General features: G+C 36.8%; 1 protein-coding gene across 1 annotated transcript in view; it reads right to left on the bottom strand.

The window, feature by feature from the left end:
- The window catches only part of LOC106869631 (uncharacterized), a 313,681-nt gene that overhangs the window by 14,837 nt on the left and 280,001 nt on the right, over positions 1-18,843 (bottom strand). The window contains exon 4 of the mRNA XM_089354353.1: positions 9,499-9,587. The gene's annotated coding sequence lies outside the window, so the exon portion shown is untranslated. The remainder of the gene's footprint in view (positions 1-9,498; positions 9,588-18,843) is intronic.

The raw sequence follows: 18,843 nt of genomic DNA on the forward strand, positions 1-18,843 counted from the left end.
GCAATCGATAGATACTCGAGAGATAGATAGAGAGATAGACAGACAGATAAATAAAGAGGTAGAGACAGAAAAGGAAAGAGAGAGAGAAGGAGAGAGAGAGAAGATGGGGCAAAGGAGACCAAAAACGACAGAAGTCAGTCACAGCAGAAAGCAGTGAACAATTGACAACTCTACTAAAAAAGTTTAATTGAAGGTTAATCAGTTATTAATGGTTGTTAATTTTCTCTGCGAAATCCCTCGTTAAATTTGATTAATGACCTCGTAATTAACAGTGTTGTATCGCTTAATTGATTTGTGACGCTTTGCACACATATACTTATGCTCACACATATACATGCACACACATACGTATGCTCACACATACATATGCACACATTGTATGTTTATGGTTTTCCATCAAATACAAAGATGAATAACCACACACACATTATACGTATATTCCCATATAATTGAATAAAAATACAAACGAGCAAATAGCTGATGTCAGGTCAGGCTGTGGCATTTTTATATTTAAACATTGGCACAACACGAGGGAAGAATTGAATGTTACAAGAGTTTATACCACAAGAAGTCGATAAAAGATCGGTTGAGAAATATTCTTAATGACTATGGTGTTTGCTATCAAGGTTATATGGCAAGTCCTAAATATTGGTATTCGATAAAGCTGATCATCGTATGTAGAATCCAAAGCTAAAATGAGAAAGGCAGAAAGAATATGTGTAGAAGTCTCCTACAGCTGTTTCAAGAATAAATGCGTACATGGTGCATTTCCCAGCAAACGATCAACAATCAGCATGTGATGTATTCCATCATCAGAGGAAGAATGAGATAGAGCCTTTGTAAGAAGTAATCACGGTAGCGGGAGCTATACTTCGGTGAGCTTCAAATGTTGAACTTCCGTAACATCCAATTCTACCCTCATGTTGCGTCAATGTTTGAATATATACATGTCATAAATTAACTTGAAACCAATTGTTTACCTGTCTATTATTTTATTCTGTTATATACATTCCTTCTTCATTGAAACACTACTTATCGCCAACATTCATTAGGCAGTTATAACACACCTGTTCTTTTAGTTGCAATTCAAACTGAAATTTAGGCAGCAAGTCGATCTGAGCACAAACGTGTATGTACTTCTTACCTTGTGTCAGCAGACGTGATATTTTTTCTACTCTAGCTTATAAATCCCGAAAGGATGAAAGGTAAAGTCGACCTCTGCGGAGTCAGCAGACGTAATATTACCTGATCTATATTCATATGTACGCACATTTTATACATGTTATATGCAGGCACAGAGCCTGAAATTTTTGGGGAGGGGGTTAGTCGATTACATCGACCCCATTGTTTAACATATACTTATTTTCCTGATCCTAAAAGGAAAGGTCAACATCAGTGGTATTTGAACTCAAAACCAGAAAAATGTCACAAAGCATTTTATCCGGCGTGCTAACGAATCTGCCAGTTCGCCGCTTTTACGAATATTCATTTTTACGTATATACATTTCTAAATGTAGCTTTATATTAGAGTTAATCCAACGGGCTTCTACACAGATTCCATCTACTCATTTGCCTAAAGTGTCATAAATTGAGATGAACCCAAGAATTCATCTTAACCCGAGCAAGACAAAGGAACACACACACACACACACACACACACACACACACACACAAGCAAGTAAAGATAAGTAGTGATCTATCATTTTCGGAGGAAAACCCAGACTTTATATATTTCTATATAAATAAAGAAATGATGCCTCTATTTATAATTACTAATAATTTTCGCTGTACAAGGTGGCGAGCTGGCAGAAAAGTTAGCACGCCGGGCGAAATGCTTAGCTGAGGTCGACTTTTGCCTTTTACTCTTTCGACAAATTAAATACCAGTTGCGTATTGCGGTCGATCTAATCGACTGGCTCCCTCCCCCAAAATTTCGGACCTTGTGCTTAGAGTAGAAAAGAATATTTTTCGCTATACGCTTCTAAGAACTATTACTCCTACACACATACATATATGCACCATATTCACGAATTTCTCTCCCTCTGTCTCTTCCTCTCTCTCTCTCTCATTCTTTCACCTCCGCTACGATATTTTTTTTATTTTATCACTCCACCTCTCTAATTCTGCCTCCCTCTCACTTTCTCTCTTTCGCTCTATCATTTACTTATCCCCACACTTTTTGTTATTTTATCACCGCACTGTCAAAATTCTCCCTTTCCATTATAGAGATCCCACTTTTTTTAAAAACCCTCCTTTCTTTCTCGCTTGCCATCCTTTATATTCAAATGTATGATCGCTTAGCTGCTCGTTTTACAAACTGCTGATTTCTAACCAGTAATTTCGCAAGCGATTTGACGTTTTACACACACACACACACACACACACACACACACACACACACACACACACACACACACACATCTTAGAAAACATTATTGTCTCTCTATCTCTCTCCTTCTTTCTCTCTCTGTATGGTTGTGTGTTTGTGCGTGTGTGTATGTGTACATGTGTCTGTATGTGTGCATGTGAAGAAAACACCATTATTAATTCTTAAGAAACTATTTGCTTATCAGATAAATTAGTTGGTCCCCCCCACCACTAATTACTTTAACCTTTCCAAAATTATTCAAATTAACACCGAAGATATATTTATCATATTACGATGGAGTGCCAAGTTAAAAAAGAAAAACGAATGAATTTATTTGACAACAAAATATAACTCCGAGTTCAGTCCCACTACGTGGCACTTTGGCCAAGTGTCTTCTGCTGTAGCCTCGGGCCGACCAAAGCTTTGTCAGTGGATTTGGTAGACAGAAACTGAAAGAAGCCCGTCGTATGTATATATATATATATATATATATATATATATATATATATATATATGTGTGTGTGTGTGTGTGTGTGTGTGTGTGTGTGTGTGTGTGTGTCTCCTACAACCACTTGACAACCGGTGTTGGTGGGTAACTTAGGGGTTCGGCAAAAGAGCCCGATAGAATAAGTACCAGGCTTAAAAAAGAATAAGCGCTGGGATCAGTTAGTTCGACTAAAATTCGTCAAAGTGATGCCCCAGCATAGCGCAGTCTAATGGCTGAAGCAAGTAAAAAATAAGATACACACACATACATAAATATTCTTTTCTATTCTATTCGAAATTTTGGGGACAGGGGGGGGGGGCGTCGATTAGATCGACTCCAGTACGCAACTGGTACTTAGTTTATCGACCTCCGAAAGGATGAAAAACAAAGTCGACCTCGACGTAATTTGAACTCAGAACGTAAAGACAGACGAAATACCGCTAAGCATTTCGCCCGGCCTGCTAACGATTCTGCCAGCTCACCGCTTTTTAAAAGCAATATTCTTTTCTCCTCCAGGCACAAGGCCCGAAATTTTTGGGAGGGGGCCCAGTCGATCAGATTGTCTCCAGTTGCAAACTGGTACTGAATTTATCGACTCCGAAAGGATGAAAGACAAAAATCGACCTCGGCGGAATTTGAACTCAGAACGTAGTGGCAGACGAAATATCGCTAAGCATTTCGCCCGGTGTGCTTAACGATTCTGCCAACTCACCGCCCTTAAATAAATAAATAAATATTAAATTAAATAAGTCAAAGAAAATATAAAATAGTACATAAGTATACAATAAAATAGCGTTTTTCATACTAAAAAACAAAAACAAAACACACAAAAAAACAAAAATGAGCACCTTTAAAGCATGGTTTCCTCGCCAGCGACTATTTCTCGTCACTTATGCATTTATATGAATGCTCGTACGCTTATGTTTCTATTTCTGTATACACACAGTACAAAGATAATCAGCCGATAATATTAAGGCTTAAAATTCCATATTCTAATCATCAGTCATTGCATTGATTCCATTTACAAACGATCTCTGTCCCTAATGTGATAAGCAATTGAGTGATTTTAGATTCTAACATGATAATAACTTCAGTGATTTCATACCGCAAGGAATATTTCTCTTTAGAAAATATACTTTACATTAGACGCTCATCGACTCTCATTTCCTGACTTTATAGTGTTACTACTTCACAACAACATTATTACAAACGTTATCCTCTATTTCAATCGAAGTTAATACTTGCAAGACTTGCGTGTATCAGTCAGAGTTACACTTTTCACTCATTATATCTCTTTATACTTCGTTGCTTTTGTTTTTCTTTTCGCTTTGAATCGATCAGAAAATTATATTTCCTTGTATTGATGTCGTGTTTCTAGCCAAGTTAGAACGCCTAAAGCCAAAGAGTACATCAACCGGAGGAGAATAGTCGGAGGAGGAACTGAGAGAAGTCGCAGAAATCGACGTTTTTAAAAAAACAAACTTTTACATACTTTTGAGAAAAACCACACACACACACACACACACACACACACACACACACTAACTGTATATCTACAGAGAGCATGAGGGACTGAAAGGTACAAATATATATTCGTACTTACACATACATTCATATATCTAAACGTGCATAAATATATACAAACTCTTTACACACACACACTTGTATATATACAAATATATCTTTATATATAAATATATACGTGCATATTTATTCATACATAAAGGTGTATATAAATATATATATATATACATGTATATGTACGTACTTATACATAAATATATACATATACGTGCATACAAACATACTTACACACACACACTCTCTCTCTCTCTCTCTCTCTCTCTCTCACACACACATCAATGTATCATTGTTTCGAGCTACTGCTTGTGTTTTTGTTTTGATCAGGCAGTCTACGAACGCAAATCAGTCACTAGCATTGACTGATTTATAATAAAATTACGGCTTTCTGTCAGTTCAGGATTAACCTCTCTTTGGTATCCTCTACTGAAGACGAAATAACGTGCCAGAAATTCATCTAGGGGTCCAAAGAGGGTGCTATTGAGCTGATATTAGTGTGTTTATGCCTTTTACCATAGACGAGAAATTTTCCTCCACCGTAAACTGCAGTGAAAGTGCCTTTAGAAGTTAAAATAAGTCACAAATTTATTTGAATTAAACTAAAGTTGTTTATAAACACACACACACACACACACACACACACACACACACACACACACGCACATATCTTCACCAACATGTGTACATGCCTGTATACACACATATGTGACTAAACTGTGAAATGCTATGAATAAAAAGAGAGGAAATAATTTTAATTACCAATTAAAAAGTGTCAATTATTTCTCAATTAAGAATAGAAAAAACAACGATGTAGGTTATTGTGTTAGTGGAGGTTTACTGAGACAGCATACTGCTTACTTGTTTAACGAGAATTTGTAATATAAATTATGTTGGGCGTAGGCAGTATGCGTACTGCCTATATATTTAAACAAATGAATATGAAAAACAAAAACAAAAAAAAACATGGGACTTAATATGTTATTTGTCTCACCATCTAAATATTAGATTCATTTGCTAACAGAAAGCGAAAATAACGCCATTTTGTTTCTACTCATGTGTTATACCAACGGAAGGAAGTTCGAATGGGCAGCAAATAAATTTAATATATGATGCAAGTCTGGCCTTGCGCCAAGATTTGAAACCAATATATGATGCAAATGTATGTATTTATGTATGTCATTATTCTGTTTATTTCAAGATTTCTTGTCAACAGAGAAAGAACCGGTTTCTAACCTAGATCCAAGGCTCCTTCATTGCAATTTCAACATCAAGAACAGGGTATTTTTGTTTGTTTGTTTGTATGTATGTATGTATGTATGTATGTGCAGATTTGTATGTTTTATGTATGTATTCTCATGCATATACTTACATATCTAGACATACTCATATATATATTTAAATGATAAACTTCTGGAAAGCTTTACAGATTTTTACAGTTCCAGTGATGGATTGGATCTGTAGCCTTCGAATTAGCTTTCTCCTTTCTGGTTTTGAGGAGCTTAATTTCTCAAGATTGGTATTTAGGCAGTGTGTTACATATCTCAGGGCCCCAATAATTACAGGTATAAGCCTGAACTTGTAATCTGGATAGAGTGTATGTACGTACGTATGAATGTATGTATGCATGTCATTATTCAGTCTATTTCAAGATTTCTTGCCAACAGAGAAAAAGTTGGTTTCTAACCTAGATCTAAGGATCCTTCATTGGCATTTCAAAATCAAAAACAGAGTATTTTTCTATGTATGTATGTATGTATGTATCTGTGTATGTATGTATGTACGTGTCTATGTACGAACGTCTGTCTGTCTGTCTGTATGCATGTGTCTGTGTATGTATTATTTCTTTACTACCCACAAGGGGTTACACAGAGAGGGGACAAACAAGGACAGACAAACGGATTAAGTCGATTATATCGACCCCAGTTCGTAACTGGTACTTATTCAATCGACCCCGAAAGGATGAAAGGCAAAGTCGACCTCGGCGGAATTTGAACTCAGAACGTAGCGGCAGACGAAATACCGCTAAGCATTTCGCCCGGCGTGCTAACGTTTCTGTCTGTGTATGTATGCATGTGTCTGTGTATGTATGCATGTGTCTATGTATGTAGCCATGTATATATGTAGCTATGTATGTATGAATGTAGGAATCGAACTCACGACCTTACGATCTGTCCTGTTTGTCTCTCATGCACATCTATGTTTGTGTGTCTTTTATTGACTAAGGATGCTGTGCTTTTCTTTGAAATGTCTGCTGTTTATATTAAAGTTTTTACGAGTTTTTTTCAGGCATGTGTACCTAATGTTCGATTCCACAGAACCCCGTCCATCTCCCAGCGCCCCCAGTGGAGAGGGTTTGCACACCTCAGTAAACAACACACGCAATAAATATATCTTTCGTGTTAATTCAAATAATAGTGTGTGTGTGTGTGTGTGTTCTTGTGTGTGTGTTCTTGTGTGTGTGTGTGTGTCTGTGTTCTTGTGTGTGTGTGTGTGGGAGTGTGAAGATGTGTGGCTTAGTGGTTAGGTTATTCGGCTTACGATTGTAAGTTTGTGAGTTCGATACCCGGAGGCGCGTTGTGTTTTTGAGCAAGATGCCTTATTTGACGTTGCACCAGTCCGCTCGACTGGCAAGAGCAATTTCTACCTGTAATTCAAAAGGCCAACCTTGTCACATGCCGGCTCACGCTGAATCTCCCCGAGAACGACGCTAAGGTGAACGTGCGCCTGTGGAGTGCTCTGTTGATCGTTTCAATGGAACACTCAACGTCGCAACCGACGGAGTGCCAGTTTAAACTATATATAAATACATAAAGAGGAGACATGCGGAAATATAAAAAATGGAAAAGAGCGTGGGGTTCAGAAAAAGGAATACACGAAGGTTCAAATAGAAAAAGCAAAATATGAGAGAGTAAGTGAAAAGGAGAGCCTTATGAAGATAAGAATGAATAAAGTATTGATATTTGATAATATTAAAAAATGAAAAGCAAGACATATAGCCTTGTTTATCACTGATGCATTTACCATTGATGTAAGATAACACGCTACACACAACTGTGACCCATGTTACGCTTATCAAGATTGATCTGTGATAACACGGGTCGGTGATCAGTCGAAGATATTTGTACTGTAAAATTGCGTCCTAGCGACCACCCAAAGTGCTCAGATACCTGGAACACAGTGACTATCGCTTGTGCTTATACGACTGTGCTGCGAGGCTATGTATTCTTTTCTTTTTACATAAATTATCGTACTTTTGCACATCAACATCGCGCCTGATCTTAACAAATGACCCCGACGAGCGTATTCTCTCAACAAGAAGAGGAGAGATGATCAAGAAAGTATGTAACGGTGGAGCTTCGGTGCTGCGGGCTGCGACTTTAGTATCAATGAATCTACCATTCGTTCCATTTACAAAGTGCACGGAGAGGATTTAATTATCACGGATTCGTTTATCGCTCTTTCTTTCTAAAACCAAACTACCGTGATAAGCAAGGATAGACGTATTTAATGATGTTTCCGGTAATTAAAAAAAAAAACAGCGTTAATAATCATAGAAATTGTATTTCTATAAATAACATAAAGTCTGAATACAATAGCTTCTGAAACATTTAAAATAATTATTGAGGTTGTCGAACAAATGCATTCATTGATTTGTAGTTAATCAGATGAAGTGTGTCTCATTTGCAGTGTGATGTTAGTCACAGGAATCAATAAACCGATGTATAGTTGTAGTTTTAGGTAATTAACAGTTGTGATAGTGATGTGTATCCATGGATTAGTGTAACGTGTGTTGCTAGATTAATGCCACTAATGTGGTTGGGTTATCTAAGTCGGATGAATATGAGTCATTAATATATAAAAGATGAAAATTGATTGGTCGACGCAACAGTGCAATAAATAAAACCAACTCTTTGACCTTTCGTCGTGATAGGAACTATCATTTATCCCCGGGTCACTATTCCTATTGACTATTAGTCATTCATTACAACGGAGGTGAACTGAAGCAATACACTCTAATGCGTCTTGTCCAGAAACACAGCGAATCTTCAGCAGGAGATCTGAATTGAGACCATCAGTGCGTAGCCCGATATTTCGGTTTCGTATCTCTAACATATTCAAATATACTGGTGGCGAAAAAGAACAAACGCTTTCGTTGCTATTGTTTTAAGAAGTAAAATTTCTCTGTAGCCTTCCGTTTAAACGACTATAAAACTGAAATGAAACTTTTATTAATTTGATTTTATCATTATGCAAGCCCAAGTGATGTAATTACACGATCTACAAGAGAGAAGTGAAGTAAAAGAGGAAGACCGTGCGTTTAAGAAGTTCGCTTCAAAACCACGTACTTTTGGGCTTGGTGCCATTGTGCGCCACCTTTGGAAGGTATCTTCTACTATGCATGGTGAATTTAGTGTGACAGAAACAGTATATATACACATACATACATACATACACCTTCTCGACTCACGACCGAGTTCCGTTCCGACTGATAGGTCGTATGTCAGATTTACATACTTGAAAGCGACTGAGTGAGAGATAACGGTAGACAGTAGGTGATTGGGCCTGAGGGAAGCCTGCGTTGCCAGATGCTGCCATAGTTATCGTACGCGTAGCTGCTCAACGTCCGAAAATCGATTATATATTTTTTGTGGTCGTAGGTGCGGATGGTCCTAAGTCGAGGAAACGATATATATATATATATATATATATATATATATATATATTATGTAGGTATGTATTTATGTGTGTGTGTGTGTGTGTGTGTGTGTGTGTGTGTGTGTGTGATGGTGGTTTTAGTAGGTTTCTGGAGTTCGACGGTGAGGATTCAGTTGTTCGATCATATGAATTCTTAACTATTGGGTCATATTTTGCGTACACACACACACACACACACACACACACACACACACACTATAATTATTTTATTTCATACATTTTATTGTGTTGAATGCCTGGTCATTCATATTAATCTCGCTAACAGACAATTTACAAAAACATATTTGGATCGGAATAACCAAATTCCCAACGAATATATTTTGAGTTCAAAGAAAACCGAACTTACCTAGTTGCTAAAGGTTAACAAGGCATTTTCCATTCTCTGACGACCCGCCGTGTCATATTCTGGTAACAGCTAACGTCCATATCAAATACCTGAAAGGGAAAAGACGAAAAGTTTAGAGATCAAACCATACTCTTCGGTATGTTCTGCATAATAGCTTTGGTACAAAGATTTCTGTATTCATTTTATCGTTATGAGTCAAAGACGCTTTCATGCGATCGCTACATCTAACGGATGCTCTTAAGCGGTGGGATTAGGGTATTGACAGTCGTGCATTGCAATATTTCACTTCAAAGAAGGACACTTTGGTTAAGTCTTACATAAATGTTGAAAATAGAAGTACATCACGTTTTCTCTATGCTATCCTCTCAGTTTTTTAGCGCTTCTACTAATATTCAATTTTTTTTTAGTTCGTTATGATATGCGGTTTTGCGCCTGAAGATGTTTGAGTATTTTTCAACATATGAAACTATTAGGAGCGCTTTAATACATGTATCGTGGCCTTTAAATAAATAATATTTATCTCTCACCAGATAAAGTACTTTTTTTTTTGTTGAATTTTTCTATCACGGAACAGTACATTATATATATATATATATATATATATATATAGGGTTGGCCAAACATCGCCCGACAGTAAATCAAAATACTATCTGTAATTCTGTATTGAATCAAATAGGAAAACGTTTTGCTCAAGGACTTAAGTTTGAACAATTTTCATGGTGTTTCATATTTAGATGCTTTTATTAAATTCATTCAGTCGTTAAACATAAAAAATGTTGGAATTAAATGGTTTTGATTAACTGTCAGGTGACTTTTGGCCAAACCTATATATATTCTGTTTCACTAAATTATTCATTTATATTCATTGTTTACAAATTTCTTCAGAGTTAAAACTAACGAAGAAGGTTATGTTTTGGACTCCGTTAATGGACGAGTATTTTCAAAGGATTTTGTTGGCGATATCATTTACAAAATTTAGGGCAATAAACTTCACGGACTTTTCCGCATTTGTTGGCGTAAATCATGAATTTGAATCGCTTTTAATACATGCGTGACTCGAAGCAGCGTGTTGGTAGAACTTTTACCGCGTTGGGAAAAAGAGCTTAGCGGCATTTCGACCGTCTTTACGTTCTGCGTTCAAATTCCGCCGAGGCCGACTTCGCCTTTCATCCTTTTCGGAGTCGATAAAATAAAAACCAGTTGAGCTCTGGGATCAATGTAATCGACTTACTACCTCCCCCCAAAAATTGCTGGCCTTGTATCAAAATTTTAAACCATTGAATACATGCAATGAATGAACTACTGCGATATAAAATAAGTGAAGGGACATCTCCCTCCCAGTTTATCACGAGTGTTTTATCAATAAATAAATACATAAATAAAACCCATTTTTTAATTTGATAAGTAATACATGAATATTGTGAAGACGTGTAGCATGGCGGTTAGGCGTATTGCATTCTTGACTGTGAGATCGTACTTTCCATTCTCAGACCGGCTGCGCGTTTTGTTCTTGAGCATAACATTTCATTTCACGTTGCTCCAGTCCACCCCCACTTAGCTGTAAATACGTAATCCCGCAATGGACTAGCTTCCCGATTAGAGGGGAATGTTGGCGGGATGGCATTATTTGAATTGCATAGTGACCAGCGATTTATAACAATATCCGTTAGTTTGGTCGATACCTTGAAACCGTGACATGAATAATAGAACACTCGGGAATAATAGGCTTTCCTCCAAAACCCCAACTTGTCCTGAGCATTGTAGATGGTTGCTAGGGCGTGCTTTTGCTGTTTGAACAGAATCTTTGACTCGTGTTATCACAGATCAATTTGTGATAAGCGTAGCACGGTTCACAATTGAACGTACTTTGTGATCTCGTATCAGTGTTGAATGAACCTGTGACAAACGAACATGAATGCATTTTGTAGATCTCTAGGATGCTGTGGGCTTTCTGAGATGATGCTTAAGTTTTGATTTGCAAGATAAGTACTAAAGTAGCCATTGATTTTTTAATTAGAAAACGAAGGCTACTTTTTGTGATGCAGGTGCATGATCGATTTATATTGACTTAGTGTTTTACTAGTCTCTATTTTATCGACCACTTTAAGATAAAAAGGAAACAAAATATATTAAGACAACTCATCCCTTCACTAAACAACAACTTGCACCTGCTAACACATTGCCCTTAAATTCTAAATTAATTATTAACAAGGAGGTGTACTAGTAATACAATACCCTATTATAAAACAACAACAGGGTGTCTTTCTCCTAAGAATTCCACGAAAACTTGTAGTTGTTAATTATAGACAACAATCAAACGAGATTGGCAAAAACCCAATTGAACTTTGACACATCATGTGTAAGTAAATGACCGGCAGAGGGCGTCCTGGTTCCAGAAATCATTGGCGAAATGTAACTTTTAAAGTTAGATTGAAAGATGCATATCGATTGCAACAGTAATCAGAATAAGTGCAGTTTAAGGCAAAAGAAAAAAGAAAAACACGAGAATTGCTTTTATTAATCATATACATCTTTGTCCTATACTAAGAGTACATCAGCAATTGCTTTATATATCAAAATATCAAACAGCAAATAACATTCTCTTTTTCTTCAAAGTTGAATGTTAGTGTTAACTTCATTAATTATCATCATCATCGTTATTATTATTATTATTATTATTATTATTGAGTGAGAGAGCAGTGCATGCCATCAAAGTGACACTGGGGTAAAATATACGAAGCTCAGTATACTCATCATAACCACCCGTCTGTTAAGGGCACATCAGGCACATGCATCACAACCACATGTGCGCGACATGGTAATTTCATACCAAGATTAACAGCACATGATCTTGCAGGTGGGGACCCAGTTAGAATTTTCGTCAGGTCGAGTAGCCTATCCTGCTGAAAAAAGGTCCCTGAATATGGGTTGTTTAAGGATGTTGAACGACCCCCCCCCCCCCTTGTTTCTGGAGGTGAATTATTCAGATCCCGAAGAATTCCTCTCAACAGATGGATATGATGCTTCCTCACTAATTCTGCTCGTGATCAGAGATGCACGTATCGTCAGCCACCAAGGGACATGCTCAACTGGTTAAAATCAAACAACTGACAGTTAAGATGAGAAACCGTGAGAGCCATTGCCTGGTTCTGCATCAGGGCATTTATCATTATTATTACTATTATTATTATTATTATTATTATTATTATTATTCATTTCTGCCGTCTTTCTTTCAGCAACTGTAATATGAAAAATACGATAATTATTTCTTTAAATAACAACAGGAAATGTACTAATTCAAAATTTAAGTAAAATTGTACTGTTTTCTTTTTCCTTTACTTTTTATAGTTTACTCGCAAGATTTTTGGTGCTGTATTAATTAGATAGCGTTTGGTACAGTTCCTTACACATTCCAATAATGGTCCAAAGACAATGAAGCACTTTATAATTCTTGATGAAACAAATTTACTATAGTCAACCGGTAAAACATCATGTTATACATACATACCACCCCACACGCATACGAACATACATACATGTATATATATATATATATATATATATATATATTATATGCATATAAATATCACATCCACAGACGGATAGATACACATTCATACATTATTTATCTGCATGAGTGCTTGTATTTGTATGTGTTTCAATTTTGATGTATGTAATTAACGAAAAATAAAAGAATCGAGTGTTTTGGTCTCACAGACAACTTCTGAGAATGACTTATTTTTACAATCGTTCTTCTTTACACTTCCTGAGAAAATGTTTCGTGAGAAGCAATTTACCAACAACTCAACCATTGTTTTGAGTGACGAATGGAGTTTGCCTAATGACGTCATAAGCGTGGAAAATATTGAAATTTTGACTGATAGAACATAATCGACAAAGAAGGATTTCTTTTCTCTTGTCTGGCTTTATATTTCTCTGTTATTGTTGTTTAGCCCCCGGTCGAGAAAATCCCATGATTAAAGGTATTCCAGTCATGACCATCACGTCGTTTGGGATAGGTACAACTATATTAACTAATTTGCCCGTCCAAAGAATTTTCATAAGTTTGTCCCAAACGACCATGCTTGTTTTCGGCCTTTTAGTAATTCTTTGTTTCATACGTTCTGAGTAATATAAAGATTTTCCTTCATAAATTCCAATTTTATTTAGTGATATAAAAATTAGGAATGCCTATCGTATATGATGTATAGATGCCAGGGAAATATATCCAATGTATCACGTGCTACATAGGGCATGCAAAGGGGTTACTAATTTTCAGCTCATTCTGTAAGAGCGTAATGTATAATTTTAAGGTGATTCGACTGTTATTTCACACAGGTTGACTTCCTAAATATTTCTTCATTGTCACGTACTTGATTTTATTTCATCAAATTTCGAGGTCGATAAATAAAGTACCAGTTAAGTATTGGGGTCGATGCAATCGACTATACCCCTCCCACAAATTTCAGGCCTTGTGCCTATAGTAGAAAGGATTCTTTTATAAGTTCAGGCGGCGAGCTGGCAGAAGCGTCAGCACGCTGGGTTGAATGCTTAGCGGCATTTGGTTCGTCTGTATGTTCTGAGTTCAAATTCCACCATGGTTGACTTTGCCTTTCATCCTCTCGGGTGTCGATAAAATAAGTATTAGTTGAGCATTGCGGGTCGATGTATTCGACTTATCTTACTCCCCGAAATTGCTGGTCTTGTGGCCAGAATTTGAAACTAATATCATTCTATGAGCGGTGTTGTATGTTTGCTATTCCACCAAGGGTTATTTCTGTCACCAATTAATCCTATAATGTTACAAGTCTCTGAAGATTTGTCAACATATTTTGAATGTGATATTTACCTTATGTATGCAATAACAATTTTTGTTCATGAAATATACGTAAGGCGGTGTATCTAAATATCTTATAAACAATTTTTCCTGTTTTATTTCATACTTACATATGTACGACATACACACACATGCATACATAATCACATGCACATACACATATATAAACGATAGTTACAGCTTTCTAAATTCCGTCATGTGGTATCTCTCAGTCCAAGATAATGGTAGATAGTACTCATTTACTGAGTACTCAACTTACTGAGCTGTAGAATCGAAACAAACTACGTGGCTGCGAACTGAAATTCTTAACTGGACACTGATATCTGCGGCCGCAACAGTGACTATATTATTTTATTGAATCGGCATTATGGCTGGAGAAAGCAGATATGAATTTTGCATTGTTTAGAAAGACAAATGTAACATGTTGAACTTCGTAAAATGACAATGTTAACGTGATGTCTGTGTATAACATGATATATCTATAAGCTTAATTCTGTTATCTGTTCATCCATCCTCTTATCCATGGCTGTCATAGCAATAAACTGTTACGACAGTCATATATATATATATATATATATAGTTCTGCTCTTCATTTGTAAACTACCTATTGTGTCCTGTTCATTAAACGTCTCGACACACTTCAAGTCCTGACGCACGCATGAAAGATAAGTCAGTAGAACGATTAAGCAGAGAGATGGTAATTTATACCAGCAACAAGAACTAAAAACAGTCGAATACATGTACACAGTCTTATACTTCAACAACGCCAACAACAACAACAAAAACACCACTTCAATCACCATCAAAATAATGACATTTGAATTTTGGCAATAATTCTGAGAGAACAATTTTTCATTTCTGTATGCATTATTCAGTCTACTACACACAGAATTTAATAAAGTTTCCATAGAATTCAAAATTTCTACATTATATGAAATTGGTACATTGCTAGTCTGACATAGCGAACTTTGGACCGATTCAAAGCTGCAACTGAATGCGGGATATAACGTAAAGACAAAGAGATTAAAGCATCGTCATTTATCCATTTAAGGTCGATAAAATATGTATTAGTTAAATCTAATTCTTAATTCAAACAAATGTTGCAGCGTTCAGCAAACGTGAGACATATATTTGACTGACTAGTATAGCGGTCTGCAGTAAATAGCTTTCGCTGCGAGCGCGATTGAACTGAACACTGCAAATTAATGAAATAATTAACAATTCTACTGCTGCTGTTAAAACAGTGAATTGCCACATATTTTGAGAGAGAGAGAGAGAAAGAGAGAGAGAGAGAGAGAGAGAGAGAGAGAGAGAGAAAGAGAGAGAGAGAGAGAGAGAGAAAGAGAGAGAGAGAAAGAGAGAGAGAGAGAGAGACAGAAAGAGACAGAGAGAGAGAGAGACGGAGAGAGTGGAGTGGACATGAAGGCCAAGGGTTGAGTAACTAAATTACGGATTTTGCTACAGGTACAACACACTAGGAAATTTCACTCACAAGCGCGTCCGATACTTAACATACTAAAATATATAGTGATATATCTTGGTTAAAAGTATATTCATTCGAAAGTAGCGGTAGAATGAGAACCAAACTAGAATATGATTAAATATAATGGGCACCAGAATGGTTGTGTGGTTAAGAAGCTCACATTACAATAACGTGATTCCGGGTTTGATCTGGATTATATCTTGGAGAGGTGTCTTCTGCCATAGCCTAAGTTCTGTCAAAGCTTTGTGAGTGAAATTTGGTGAAGAGAAACTAACGGAGACTGAAAGGTGGATTAAGATTGTTGATAGCCTAATGGATATAGTGGTGAACATTCAGCCGAATGGTCGGAGGTTCGCACTCTGCCCGAAGCACTTCGTTATGTCAGTGGTTGGGACAAAATAGCCCAATCCACCTGGCTGTAGATAGGTAGGCATGTAAGAAAATACCTTCAAATCACTCCCTGGAATCTTAATAAAAGAATACATCAGTTAATGTAGTCATAGTTATGCAATAGAACGGGATGGTCATAGCTGGAGCTCTTCTAATCATATTTCCTCGGAGTTGACTTGAAGCTAAACAACAATAGCAATGATACTTCGTATTTAGAGACAAGGCCAGCATTTATTAAGAGGAAAGGGCCTTAGGCAATTTCATCGATTCCGTTACTTGACAGGTGACGTATATGGTGGCACATATGACGCATTGCCCCACCAAAAAGCCCTACATGCTGATTGGGCCTATGTTACATGTTTTAATGCAGGAATTCCCAACCACTTTATTTTTCATCTATGGACCCCTTTAATTATTATTTTATTCTGATAGACACCCCCCCACCCGATAGCCATTCAATGTTTAGAAGCTAGTTTCATAGATATTTCTTTCAAAATCCCTATTTTGTTTTTCACACATTCACGTGTGTAAGTTTTCAATATTCTTTTCTACCCACGGCACAAGGCCCAAAATTTTGGGATAGGGGGCAGTCGACTGGATCGACCCCAGTACGGAACTGGTACTTAATTTATCGACCTCGAAAGGATGAAAGGTAAAGTCGAACTCGGCGGAATTTGTACTCACATCGTAAAGACAGACGAAATACTACTAAGCATTTCGATTTGTTCGACTAAAGGCGGTGCTCCAGCATGGCCGCAGTCAAATGACTGAAACAAATAAAAAATAAAAGAATCTAGGCACAAGGCCTAAGGTTGCCAGCTGTTAGAAGCATTAGCAGGGCGGCCAAAATGCTTTGCGGCATTTCGTCTGTCTGTTCAGAGTTCAAATTCCACGGAGATTGACTTTGTCTTTCGAAAAAAGATAATTACCAGTTGATCACTGGAGGTTGATGTAATCGATGTAATTCCTACCCCAAAATTACTGACCTTGTGCCAAAACTTGAAATCAGTATAGAGACAAGACCTGAAATTTTGCGGAAAAACATTAGTCAATGTCATTGCTTCCAGTACTTGACCTGTACTTTACTGTAACGACTCCGGAGGTTTGAAAGGCGAAGTTGAATCCCCAGCGAGATTCAAGTTCAAAATGTAACGAGCCGGAACAAGTGCTACAAAACATTTTTTCCCACGCTGTAATGACTCTGCCAGACCTTTGTAATTTTGGCATAAGGTTAGAATTTTAGAGGAGGTGGGGGTAAGTCAATTACCATCGAACCGAGTACTTGACTTGTACTTTATTTTATCGAACTCAAAAGGATGAAAATTGACCTCAGCTGAATTTGAACTTAGAGCATAAATAATCGAAAAAAATACCTCTAAGCATTTTTTCTTCGACGCACTAACAATTCGGCTAGCTTGTCGCCTTGTAATGAATTAATAATTCTTTCTTTCTACTAAAGATACAAGGCTTGAAATTGTGGGGGAGAGGACAATCGATAACATAGACCCTAGTGCTCGACTGATATTTATTTTATCGACCTCGTAAAGGTGAAAGATAGTCGACCTTGGAGGCATTTGAAGTCAGAAGATAAAAAGTCAGAAGAAATGCCGCGAAGCATTTTGTACGACGCACTAACAATTCTGCCAGCTTAACCCATTGCCTGCCATGAGCCCTATTTGGGGAACTGCTAAAAACAGTTTCACTGCCAGTTGTTCCTTGTATTTAAAGTGAATTGCTTACGTACATTGCATTTTCAGAGGTGTGTTTAACAATATTTAGTAGTTTGTCATTTTTAGCTCTGGCTAATTTCCAGAGGAAATTTTGTTATAAATCGCAATATTTTGAACTACAAAAATATTGACTATTTTGAAAACTTTTTTTTTTTTTGCATTTCACATTCATATCATTCATTGATATTTCATACACACTCTCATTTGATACTATAGTTTCAAAAAGCAAAATAAAATAAAATAAAAGCTGAAATGTTTATTATTGCAACTGAATAGAAAAAGAAAAATATGATTTTATTTCAGCGATCCTCATTTGAAATTTATCATTGTTTCCAAAATAATTCACATATGAAGAAAATTTAAATACTATATATTATTTTAATTCCTAAGACACCTGGTAAAGCCAAAAAATATGAATAAAAACATTTGGCAGTTAATAGGTTAATGCCTAATAACAATTATTAATAATGGTAATTGATACAACTAGCTGCAACAATAGCATAAATAACAACAACCATTCTAGATAGTCTCAACTTTTAATAGTGTTGGGTTGGACATGGAGCGGACAAAAAGCTCCACAATATATCCACGTGTGAAGGCGGCGAGCTGGCTAAATGCTTAGTGGAATTTTTTCTGCCTTTACGTCTCTAAGTTCAAATTCCGCCGAGGTCGACTTTGCCTGTCATCCTTTCGGAGCTGATAAAATAAGTACCAGTTGAGCACTGGGGTCGATGTAATCTCCCTAAATTACTGGTATTGTGCCAAAACTTGAAACCAATAGTCCTTTCTATTAAAAGCACAAGGCCTGAAATTTTGGGAGAGAGGGCAGTTGATTAGATCGACACCAGTACTGAACTGATACTTAATTTATTGACTCTGAGAGGCAAGGTCGACCTCGGCGGAAT

Source organism: Octopus bimaculoides, chromosome 6 (genome assembly GCF_046866305.1).
Source record: "Octopus bimaculoides isolate indiv1 chromosome 6, ASM4686630v1, whole genome shotgun sequence".
NCBI lineage: Eukaryota > Metazoa > Mollusca > Cephalopoda > Octopoda > Octopodidae > Octopus > Octopus bimaculoides.